Consider the following 13,440-nt stretch of genomic DNA (forward strand, 5'->3'; position numbering starts at 1 on the left):
TCACCAAACTAAAGAATATGGCTGTGGTGAAATACAACTCCCACTGAGAAGCTGTTTCAGATTGAAAAACATTGTGCCTACCAGAGGATTTGATTCTGAGGGCTAACCTTTCTCACCCACTCAAGAGCCCCTTAGCAGCTGCAAAGTTAGCGCTATCATGAACTCTCCTGAGGTCGAAGCCTAGGCACACCAGAGGATTCTCTGGTGGGACTGTCCAACCCTGCTGAGAAGCAGTCCTGGCTAAGAAAAGTGTGTGGGAAGGTTCCCAGACACTCTATGGCTGCTTTTTTACTGAGGAGGAAACACAAGCAAACACAGGGAGAACATACAAAGTCCTTGCAGATGTTGTCCTTGCTGGGATTTGAACCCAGGATCCCAGCGCTGCAAGGCTTCAGTGCTAACCACTGATCCAATGTGCTGCCGTTCACCCTCTAATATCTAACAGGCTGGAGAAACTTGCACCTACTGCCACTCTATCTTCAGCTCCTTTGTGAGAAAATGTAGTTGGGCAGCCACTCAGTCTGCCAAATAAAATTCTTGAGAAGGAAATTGGGGATGGCTTCGGAACTGGTACTGGGGGCAGTGCTAATACCATGGCGTCGTACCATAGTTTGCTGGAAATATTCCAGGCTGGTAGGAGGCAAGCAAATTCCCACAGAAAAGTACCAGCAGTAATGTTCAGGCCACATTTCAAGTGCAAGCAGCTTTAGAGGACTACCTGGGAGAAATGACAAGCAGGGTAGATATGGTTTCCCTCTATGCCAGTCCTTTCACCGAGCTAAATACAACTCTCAGCCAAAAAAGTTGTGGACTGGCTCTGTACCGTCCCTGGCCACATTCACCTGTCCACGTGTTTGTGGTTAGGCGGTCCTTCCCAGTAAGTGCACTGGGGAGGGCCCGGGTAATGTTGTGGGACCCATGCTTGTGGAAGGCGGAGGCGATACCGGGAGAAACAGTGGCGGCTGGGGACCGAGTATGGACACCCGGCCGCCGCCGCATGAGGTTGTGAAAAGCTTCCGCCTCCACGAGCTTAAAAGGCCATATTTCAAGTGCAAAGAGCTGCCCAGAAATCTGGCAGTTTAGTGTTGTGGCCTGTGGGTCGGTGGGTGGCTGGCTGCATACTTGCACTTGCATTCCAAGTAACAGAAAATTAAGCATATGGTGGCCTCTATCATCATCGTGGCCTCACCTCAGCACTATGAACTCTCCTGAAGGAGAAGCCAGGGCCCGCCGGAGGAGTCTCCGGTTCTCTGGTGGGCACTTCCAACCCTGCCGAAAAGCAGCCCTGGCTAAGAAAAGTGTGGGGGAAGGTTCCCGGACACTCTATGGCTGCTTTTTTAATGTGGATCGGCCATGCTTATGCATGTTATTTCTCAAAACGCATTACAGATCAGGCCATTGTCTAACTCTGTATTCAAGAAATTAAATGCACTTGTCGGTGGTGCTTTGACACACACACACACATCTTTCTTTGCGCGAGTTGATGTTGGACGGGCTGCCATTGCTTCTGCTCAATTACAGGACTTCCTGGGAGAAATGACACGCAGGGTACTTACGGTTTCCCTCTATGCCAGTCTTTTCACCGAGCTAAATACAACTCTTAGCAAAAAAAGTTGTGGACTGGCTCCATACCATTCCTGGCCACATTCACCTGTCCACGTGTTTGTGGTTAGGCGGTCCTTCCCAGTAAGTGCACTGGGGAGGGCATTGGTAATGTTGTGGGACCCGTGCTTGTGGAAGGCGGAGGCGATACCGGGAAATATAGTGGGGGCTGGGGACAGAGTATGGACACTCGACCGCCGCCGGCATGAGATTGTGAAAAGCTTCCGCCTCCACGAGCCTAAAAGGCCACATTTCAAGTGCAAACAGCTGTCAAAAATTTGGCAGTATAGTATTGCAGCCTGTGGGTGGGTGGCTGCCCGCATACTTGCGCTTGCATTCCAAGGAATGGGGTAGGGACAACTGAACGCTGCAGTGGGACAAGGACGTGGACGGTGATTGTTGCAAGTCTGCAACGACAGATGCATGGCGGGAGGCATCTTCGCATGCGCCAAGGATCACTTATGATGAGCACACTTTTAGGCAGTGACCTGGGAGTCAGAGATACTTCCAGAGGTCTTCCCCATGCTGTTCCAATGTCTTTTCAGCACTGTATGCATGTGTCTGATGATGTGTCACACACCACATGGCCAGATAAGGTTGTAAAATGTTAAAATGACATTTCCTGGTGAATGCATTGGTCTTTGTTGAAAGCAAATCAAAAGTGCAAAAACGCATCAAAAACGCTACATGTGAACATAGCCCAAGTTGTGGAGTATTTTTGTTTTTGGTTATTTATTTTGCCTTATATACAAGTCATTACCCTGGAAAGGATGTTCCTTAACATATTTCAAAGGAAAATCCATTTTGGTTTCGTTTTTGTATGTTTTATTGTGAGTCCGTAAAAGTGGTGTAATACTCTGACCACATTGCTGACAGAAGTGATCTGGGAGTCAGAGATGCTTCCAGGGTCTTTCCCATGCTGTTCCCATGTCATTTGAGCACTGTTCCCATCGATTTGGGCAATTTTTAGGCCCTCTGTAGACAGCCGGGGGGAGCCGCCTGAAAAATGCTCGAGTTTCCCATAGACTTACATTGGGCTCGTTGCTCGGGTCGAGCACCCGAGTATTCCAATTTGCTCGACCCGAGCATCGAGTACCCGAGCATTTTAGTGCTCGCTCATCACTAGAGATGAATAATAATAACGTGACATGCAGAAGTAGTACTGTTGCAGAGTGTGACATGCTGAAGTAGTAGTGCTGTTGCTTTAAAAGCATTCAGCAGCTATTAGGAGTAACAAAAGCACAGGAAACAGGAAGTGTTGTGCTCCAGAAGCATCCAAAAAATAGAGGGTTTAACATAGTCACAGGAGAAGGGAGTGTTTTAGCAGAGCCCCAGGGGGATTGTGGGGAAGTTTATACTGTCTGGCTGGAGCCGAAGAGAAAGGTGGTGTGTGTGTTCTGTATCTAACAGAAGTGCCCCTGCAGCTGAAAAGGATTCAAGTCAGGAGTGAAGCTAAGCACAGGTCAGGTAATGTTCCTGAACTAACAGTGCAGAGTATTGTCAGGCAGAAAGATAAGTTCTGGAAGAAATGGTGTCACAGTGATCATCTCCCTCAGCAAACCCCCCCCCCTCCTCCATCTCACTGTGCTGTAAAGAATGCTGTGTTCATTAATGTGCCTTTCCATTAGAACTGTGCTGTCCTGTACTACTGGGAAGACTGTGAACTGCTGTGCTGCTAAGGAAATTGTACTGTTTGTCACTGGAGCCTGTTGCTCATAAGACTTAACTTGTACTGGCTGTGCGGCTTCTTATTAAATGATACTGTTCTACTGTTTATGAGGACTCTTGTCAAGTGTGTCTAGTCAGCAAATGAAACAACCTACGTGTCTGTGCCTGAGGGTCAATACTCCTGTGTGCCTGAGAGAAGCTTCAGCACATGGTCTATGGTCGCCCTCAGTAACGGTTTCCCCAGGATTTCAAAGAATTCATATAACCTGTCCCGCCCCTATCTGAACCTAGCGGCGTGCATGTAACAATAATAATAATCATGCTCATAGCTTCTAAAGTAATTGTTGTGAGCTGCACTTGTATTTTCTGAGATCAGTCTGGTTACATGTACTTGTAGCCACAGAGTTAAGCGTGTAATAGCACCAAGGTTCACAGGAATGAGCTAGTAAGTAGTTGCAGATTGTTGAATAGCTGGTTGTAGTTTTCTGGAGAAATCGACAGCTGAGTGAAGTGGATGATTGAGGCAAACTCCTTTAATGCATGTTGTGGCTGAAAACTATGCTTCCTGACATTGGCAGACATAGACAGAAGAGGGCCCCTGTGTAAGAACAATATATGGGCCCTTTTTAGTCCAATAGCTCATTATAATGAACAATTCCACCTGCAATGGAGGTGGAAATGGTTCCCCTTGCCTCTTGTTCCTCTTGTTCCACTGCACAGGTTGCAACAATGAAATGTCCGCACCTGCTTCCTGAATACTCTGACAGCATATGGCTGTCTGATCTGGCCTTTAAAGTCATTAGGTGATGATGTCAGACGTGTTTGCCAGGTTACCATAGTTACCTGGCATGGTCTAACACTCAATGAGTTGGTGATAAGGGAAGGAAACAAAGCTGAAGGCCTAAGCCAGCAGAAGTAAGGGCCCCGTCACACTAAGCGATGCAGCAGCGATCCCGACAACGATACCACCTGTCAGGGATCGTTGCTGCATCGCTAATACATCGCTGGTGAGCTGTCAAACAGGCAGGCTCACCAGCGATCAGGGGAGCAGCGATATCGTGGAAAGAATCGTTCCACGATGTCCTGCTCCTGTTACCAGCCTGCTGCAAGCAGGAGCAGGCTGGTAACTATGGTAAACATCGGGTTACTAAGTGCGCGTGTGCCCCTAGTAACCCGCTGTTTACCATGGATACCACTCTGCTACGGTGCGCGGGAGCCTCCGTGCACTGTAGCAGAGTGGTATCCATGGTAAACAGCGGGTTACTAAGTGCGCGCGTGCCCCTAGTAACCCGATGTTTACCATAGTTACCAGCCAGATCGTTGGTCCCGCTGGTCACACACAGCGATGTGTGCTGGCCAGCGGGAGGCCAACGACCAAAAAATGGTCCAGGACACTTTGCAACGATCAGCGACCTCACAGCAGGGGCCTGATCGTTGCAAAGTGTCACACATAGCGACATCGCTGGTGAGGTCGCTGGTGAGTCACCAAAACCGTGACTCAGCAGCGATATCGCTAGCGATATCGCTATGTGAGACGGGGGCTTAACAGTACCCACCTTTGTAGTGCCCCTCTCAGAAGTGTCAGGAACAGTAAAAAGATCAGTAGCAGCCATAGGAGCTGCCTTGACATTACGGGATAATTTATTGAGGAACACAGACTTTGGTCTGTGGGCGTCATGTCGCGTTTGGAGAGCCCCTGATGTGCCTAAACAGTGGAAAACCCTGACAATTTACCCCATTTTGGAAACTACACCTCTCAAGGATTTTAGCCAGAGGTATAGTCAGAATTTTGAACCCACAGGTACTACACAGAATTTGATAACATTAGGTCGTCATATTGAAAATTTTCATTTTTTCTTGAAAATGAAGTTTTAGCCCCAAATTTGTAATTTTTACAATGGATAATAGGAGAAAACAGACCCCATAATTTGTTATGCTATTTCTCCCGAACGCGATAATGCTCAACATGTCATCAGAAATTACTGTTGGGCCACACATCAGTGCTGAGAAGGAAGGAGCGCTATTTGGCTTTTGCAGCATAGATTTTGGTAGAATAGTTTGTGGGCGACATTTGCGGAGCCCCAAAGGTGTGAGAGCAGTAGAAAAACCCCAAAAGTGACCCCATTTTATAAATTACACATTTCAATGAATTCATCTGCTGCTGCAGTGACTATTATGTAGCATCCACGCCAGGCTTTATTCTGGAGAATTGCAAATATGCCAGTTTAGTGCCCATACATTGTACCCCCATAAAGTGTAGTGCCCCCATATAATGTAGCGCCCCCATACATTTCTCATGGTGACACACACCCCGTAAATTATTAATTGCTCTCTCCGCTACAATAATGCCAAACGTGTGGCCACTTACTGCGGTTTAGGCACAAAGGGGCTTAGAAGGAGGCGGGCATTTGGATTTGGAAGCGCAGAATTCATTGGATCTGAGAGTCTTTGTTCTACCAGTAATGTGGGAACCTCCTATGGTTCCAGTGACAGATGATGGACCTGAAAGGGGGCTGGTTTTGTGTGGGATAAATTAGGGGTTTTATTGGTAACATTTTGGGGTACATAATTTTCGATTGCTTCCAGAATAAGACTGGATTGCCAGTCTATGCTGAGCACTTACGGTTTCTGTCCAAATCCCACAAAAATTCGATCCAGACAAAACCCCCGACGGAACCACCCACCATAATGAAGCAGATGCAGACACTTTGGAGTACGTTTGGTGTCTGCTCCGGTGGTCTCCATCTTTTTAGGTGTGCACAGATCTGTGGTCGCCCTCACTTGTGTGTTAAAAAAAAGCCTGAAATGATGGGACACCACCGGAACAGAGACCAGTCCAAAGGGACTGCATCGGCCTCATAAAGCCAGCAATTCAGTTATTGTTTTTATTTTTTATTATTTGCGCCGTTCACCGTGCGGTATAAATAAGTGATAAGACCGATTTATTCGTTGGGTCAGTACGATTACAGCGCTACCAGATTTATATATTTTTTTATGCTTTGCAATTTTTACACACTAAAAACAGTATTTTACAAAAAGAATTTGATTTTGCATCGTCATAATCTGAGAGCTGTAGTTTTTTTGTTGTTTTGCCAACTGAGCCATATAATGGCTTGTTTTTTGGTGGACGGTTTGGAGTTTTTATTTATATAATTTATTTTTTTACATATGACTTTTTGATCACTTTTTATTCACTTTTTTGTGAGTTAGCTTGATGATAAAGCATCATTTTTGGCGTGTTTTTTGTAACCGCTTAAATAGCGCTGTCATAATTGACAGCGGTATTTAAAGGCTTAATCGGCCTTGATTGGCATCGATACTGCAGCGAGTCAGCTTGTGACAGCTGACACCCGCGGGAATCGCCTCCTCCGGGCGGGGCTATTCGCTTATTCCTTAGCAAAGCTCTTTCACGGCGCTGAGGCATAAGTACCATTAACTGCCGCCGTAAAAATGCGTTACGTCGGTCCTTAAGAGGTCAGATATGTACTTCCATGCATCCTTCTAATTATTGATGAAAAACAGAGCTTTCTGCTTGAAATGTCTTAGCAACTTTTTTTTTTATAATTCTACAATTATTCAAATACATGTTAAAAGACAATCAGAAATATATTTACAGCAAGCACTTCATCTATCTGGCTGTGCTCCATATATGTGCTGATGGCTCTAACCCAACATTAACATTATAATCTGCATTTGTGATGTCAGTCCTTTTCCTTTTCTGAAGCCATTTGCTCTTTAGCAGCCTAGCACATCTAGCAGTTACCATGACAATGCTGGAAACTGTCACACAATATACAAATGGAACATTCATAACAAAGCCTCTTATTGTGACACAAGACTAACCTTTTTATTGACTTGTTAAATTGCAAAAGATTCCTTCACCGGCATATAGATTAGGTGGGCAGGAAATATTTTCCTTTATGTTCATTTCTATGGTAATGTTTTCTTTTGCTCCATTTTTTTTTTTAAATCACCATCACTATTATTTTGTCGCGCACAAACGATCAGTTGAAACCAATTTATATTTGATTCTGGATCAAAATTCCATAGCAGTTATGGAAAGAAACCTGCTCCTGCTCTTACAAACCCAATTTACAGTAGCTGTTAATAGAATTTCAAGTCGGAAACATTGGACATGTTTATTCCACAGATTTCTGACGTGCAAACATAGGCCGCTTTTATTCTTCAAAGACAGTGTTTGTCATTTCGAGGATGCTAGTTATTTGTGGTGGTTATTTTTTTCTTTTTTTTTCCATTTCTTTCAAATCAAAAGGTTTTTTTTTCTTCAAAGTACCATTTATTATTAGTTTAGGGCGTAACTAAATGGGTCACATACAGTACAGACCAAAAGTTTGGACACACCTCATTTAAAGATTTTTCTGTATTTTCATGACTATGAAAATTGTACATTTACACTGAAGGCATCAAAACTATGAATTAACACATGTGGAATTATATACTTAACAAAAAAGTGTGAAACAACTGAAAATATGTCTTATATTCTAGGTTCTTTAAAGTAGCCACCTTTTGCTTTAATGACGGCTTTGCACACTCTTGGCATTCTCTTGATGAGCTTCAAGAGGTAGTCACCGGAAATGATTTTCACTTCACAGGTGTGCCCTGTCAGGTTTAATAAGTGGGATTTCTTGCCTCATAAATGGGGTTGGGACCATCAGTTGTGTTGTGCAGAAGTCTGGTGGATACACAGCTGATAGTCCTACTGAATAGACTGTTAGAATTTTATTATGGCAAGAAAAAAGCAGCTAAGTAAAGAAAAATGAGTGGCCATCATTACTTTAAGAAATGAAGGTCAGTCAGTCCGAAAAATTGGGAAAACTTTGAAAGTGTCCCCAAGTGCAGTTGCAAAAACCATGAAGCGCTACAAAGAAACTGGCTCACATGAGGACCACCCCAGGAAAGGAAGACCAAGAGTCACCTCTGCTTCTGAGGATAAGTTTATCCGAGTCACCAGCCTCAGAAATCGCAGGTTAACAGCAGCTCAGATTAGAGACCAGGTCAATGCCACACAGAGTTCTAGCAGCAGACACATCTCTTCAACAACTGTTAAGAGGAGACTTTGTGCAGCAGGCCTTCATGGTAAAATAGCTGCTAGGAAACCACTGCTAAGGACAGGGAACAAGCAGAAGAGACTTGTTTGGGCTAAAGAACACAAGGAATGGACATTAGACCAGTGGAAATCTGTGCTTTGGTCTGATGAGTCCAAATTTGAGATGTTTGGTTCTTTGTGCGACGCAGAAAAGGTGAACGGATGGACTCTACATGCCTGGTTCCCACCGTGAAGCATGGAGGAGGAGGTGTGATGGTGTGGGGGTGCTTTGCTGGTGACACTGTTGGGAATTTAGTCAAAATTGAAGGCATAGTGAACCAGCATGGCTACCACAGCATCTTGCAGCGGCATGCTATTCCATCCGGTTGCGTTTAATTGGACCATCATTTATTTTTCAACAGGACAATGACCCCAAACACCTCCAGGCTGTGTAAGGGCTATTTGACCAAGAAGGAGAGTGATGGGGTGCTACGCCAGATGACCTGGCCTCCACAGTCACCAGACCTGAACCCAATTGAGATGGTTTGGGGTGAGCTGGACCGCAGAGTGAAGGCAAAAGGGCCAACAAGTGCTAAGCATCTCTGGGAACTCCTTCAAGATAATTGGAAGACCATTTCCGGTGACTACCTTTTGAAGCTCATCAAGAGAATGCCAAGAGTGTGCAAAGCAGTCATCAAAGCAAAAGATGGCTACTTTGAAGAACCTAGAATATAAGACATATTTTCAGTTGTTTCACACTCTTTTGTTAAGTATATAATTCCACATGTGTTAATTCATAGTTTTGATGCCGTCAGTGTGAATGTACAATTTTCATAGTCAAGAAAATACAGAAAAATCTTTAAGTGAGAAGATGTGTCCAAACTTTTGGTCTGTACTGTACGGATTGAATCAGCCAATAGCCAATAGCAGCAACATAGAAATGTGGGTGACATGGTTGCAGTCTCTACGAAACCTTCATCAGGATAGAAATTAACTATGTATCAGGATATAAAATAAACACGATATATCAAAATTTCTGTAGATGATTTTTTATGGAAAAAAAGGAGGGCAAGAATATTCTGGAATCATGGAAACTGCTGACTCTTTTTTATAATAGGTCATTCTGTAGAATAATTAAGGCACTTCATTCAGAAAATCAGGTGGTGGGATGAAATTTTTGGTGAAATTTAGTCTCTTCTATATCTTTTGAACTCTAAATTTTAAAGTATGTTTCGAGATCGAGGAATTCAATACAGCACAACATTATGGTGTACCAAGCAAGATTTCTGCTTTATTAGCACATGCAAGCTACTTAAGTAGTGTCACAGACAAAGGAAAGTTCCCTCCGAAATATGCAACTAATAGGAACTTTAGGAGTGTGAATAGAAATGGGAAACTTCCCTGCCCCACAGTGTTATTTGATAACACGAGAGTTATAAGACAAGATGGATACCACAGACATAAAATGGAGTTTGTTCTCTCACAAAATATATGCACCTTCACATTTAACACCTGTAAAGACACGGGGTCAGTGGGTGCTCTCGTCCGCTGGCCCAGCTGCCTTTAGAAAGACAATGTGGACTAGGGCTCATCCCCAACTGAACGTCCGAACTCCTCAACCATGGGCGGAACACTACTCAGACAACACAGGGTGAGGGAATCACAATATTAAGGCTTTATTGGATCCCCAACAACTAACAGCATATAACACATAACCAGCACAGCACAAATTGTAACAGGCAACAGAGTTTTACCCTTCCGCTGGCTCACCAGGGTTTTAGATTCTTCGTATCTCAGATCTTCCAGGACTATTTACTCCAAACCAGTGGTCCCCTTCTTTTGGCAGGCACCCGCCCAGAAAGAAATAATACCGGAGTTTGCAACTGAGACAGCACGGCAAAGTCTGTAACCAGGTGACCGAAATGTCCCAACCTGGGTTGCTTCCTAGGCGGTCGTTGTTCTCCCATTCGAATCCGAAGATCCTAAATTAGCTGTCTGTCTTCAAGCTAGTGCACCTGCAGTCGGGACCAACATCCCTAGGCTGAGGGCAGTAGGCAAAAATCTCCTGGTCAACTGAACAGTCCTCCTGATATCCCCTCAGCCCTCATTGCAGGATACCGGGGACTTCACGATTGGTGGAATAAGACTGTCTTTTCATTGGCTAGATCTCAAGTCCCATATAACTATTTTTGGGCGTATTGCAGTCCAGGCAAGGGAGAGCCACATACTGATTGATATAGTCCTACAATGGAATGCTAGTAGGAGACATTCGGTTTGCAAGTTATGACATTAGAACAATGGTGGCTGAGGCAATTTACATAGAGTCAACAATCCACATGGTAATACAATGGCATTCTAACAGGATTAAATTCCTCTCACCTTACAGAAGAGAGATAATTGCATTACCTAGGTTAACATCACCAACATCAACAAGACTCTAGAAACAATGGGTATACAAAATAGTGTCCAGCTAGATTGTAAGAACTTAACCCATGAGTGGCATATTACGAGTTCACCACAATATATCAAATTGTCCGGATAAATAAGAAATCATCCTATGTTGTATATAAAAGGGGTCCATTTCGTCTCAACACCTACTACTGATTTTTCAGAATGTGGTATTGCGGTAGATATCTCTTAGGCCACATTCACAGGTTCAGTATTTGGTCAGTATTTTATCTCAGTATCTGTAAGCCAAATCCAGGAGTGGGTGAAAATACAGAAGTGGTGCACATGTCCCTATTATACTTTTCCTCTAATTGCTCCACTCCTGGTTTTGGCTTACAAATCTGATGTAAAATACTGACCTAATACTGAACGTGTGAACATGGCCTTTGTGATTTTTGTTTCCTATTTTCCCTGTCATAGGTGCTGAAATAAAATCAATATTTTTATGAAGTGATATTAAAAATAGAAATATGATTACAAATACAACCATTTTTTAAATTATTTTTTTATATAATGCTTTTGGTAGAAATATGTTTGTTTTACTATATATTTTTTTACAATCTGGCTGAGTGTCAAGTGAAAGTTACCGTTTTCGTGACAGTAATGACAAACTGAGTTCATTTTGCTATACAAAAATAGAAATGAAATAAGCAGTCAAACAGGGTTTGTTTTCTCTGCATCTTGTCCAAATGTATCTGACCGTATGGTACCTGACCTACTCCTGCTAGCTTGCAGGAGGCTTAAAATGTATATCAAGACCAAGTCCTGTCAGGTGTGGAGATATTCTGAGGTAAAGTGGACTCTAGAGAAAAAAATTAAAACAATTCGTGCCACCAGCTATTCAACATTACTCACTAACTTGCACTCAACTAACCAGCTTTCTGACCTATTCATTAGCAGCACAATTGGCTCATGTAGAGAGGCTCAGTCCTTTACCCTTGCTAACACTCTACAACAGGGCTTCTCAATTTTTTTTTTACTGAGGCATCACCACACAGATCAAGATGGGGAAGACTGGTCCTCACTATCTGTGATAAAATTGTATATTGTATGTTAGCACGCAGAGACAGGCTGCAGCAGTGTGATCTAAGCCTCACTACTGAGAGTCCACCACAGTGCTCCGGTCAGGCTGCGATCAAGGTGCAGGAGGACTGAAATGTTGGCCATCTTATAAAAGTGTGGTGTCCTTGTGAAAAGACCAGACACTAAAGAACAGATTTGTCCTATTAGGAATGTAAAGGATAGCACTGGCCGGTTGTTGTTTTTGCATCCCAAAACGCCCTATATAAGGGTCCCTGGATGTGTGCATGTATTTCTGATTCAGCTGACGACACCTTCAGACTATGGAAAAACAAAAAATTTGTTACAGTTTCTTAGATTGCAAAAAATACTTTGTTGGATAAAAAGGATTTCCATGGGGATAGGAGGCATAGCTACGCGTTTCAAACGCAATCCTGTGTTGTTTATCAAAAGTTTTTCATAAAGTTCTTTTGATAAAGAACGCAGGACTGCATTTGAAGCAATAAACAAAGAAGTCAATCACAAGGCATAGACTCAAGGTTTTGAACCCAGACGCATGACAACAGTCATGGCCAAAAGTGTTGACACCCTTGAAATTGTACCAGAAAATGAAGTTTTTCTCCAAGAAAATTATTGCAACTACACATATTTTATTGTACATGTTTATTTCCTTTGTGTGTATTGTAACAACACAAAAAAACAGAGAAAGAAAGGCAAATTGTGCATCATTTCACACAAAACCCCAAAAATGGGCCAGACAATTTCAAGGGTGCCAACACTTTTGGCCATGACTGTATAATGACAGGATTCTTTATAAAGGCTGTTCAGCCATCTTCTCCACCTTTACAGGAAGTTCTAGGACAACCATGTGATGAAACTAGAGGTAAAACACTAAATAGAACATCTTCCTCTCTCCCTCTACCACAATAGGAAGACATAAAACAAGTAAAATCCAGCAACATATGTCATGCTGATTGATCAATAACATTTTCTTCACTGCAATTAAGGAGTGCTGTGATCTTTCATGCATTATTGTTGGGATATCCATGCTACTACTGAGAGCTACCATCCACCCAGAGTGCCGGCCATAACCTTTCTACTTTCATCTGTGATAAAAGGCCTTGACAAATGTAAAAATATTGCTTATTTTACATTTTGTCTCCTCAGTTCTATATAAAATAAGTATATAAAAATAACACAAAAATAAGCACAGAATCATGTTGCTAGACTAGAGATTGCCGCAGCCATACTAATGACTGTGCACTGAGGACACTGAGTAATAAGGTATGGCGCTATGTACAACAAGAGAAGACGCTATTATGTAAGTGACAGCAATATACATAAGAAGGGATGTCACTGTATATAGTACGGGAGCATGATTTGTAATAAGGGATGGTGCTATACATAAAAAGGGAGGAAGGTATGTAATAACGGATGGCATAATAAATTATAAGGAACGACGCTTTGTAATAAGGGACTGTGCTATATATCAAAAAGGGAGTAAGCTATGTTATACGGGACAGCACTATAAATAATAAGGGAGAAGGCTATGTAAAAAGGGACAGCGTTATACATACTAAGACACGATGCTATGTATTAAGGGACAGTGCTATACATAATATAAAAGTATGCTATATACTAAGGGATGGCACTAT

This window comes from Phyllobates terribilis, unplaced genomic scaffold, assembly GCF_046119375.1.
Source record: "Phyllobates terribilis strain yellow unplaced genomic scaffold, ASM4611937v1 Scaffold_2__4_contigs__length_985480577, whole genome shotgun sequence".
NCBI classification, from domain to species: Eukaryota; Metazoa; Chordata; class Amphibia; order Anura; family Dendrobatidae; genus Phyllobates; species Phyllobates terribilis.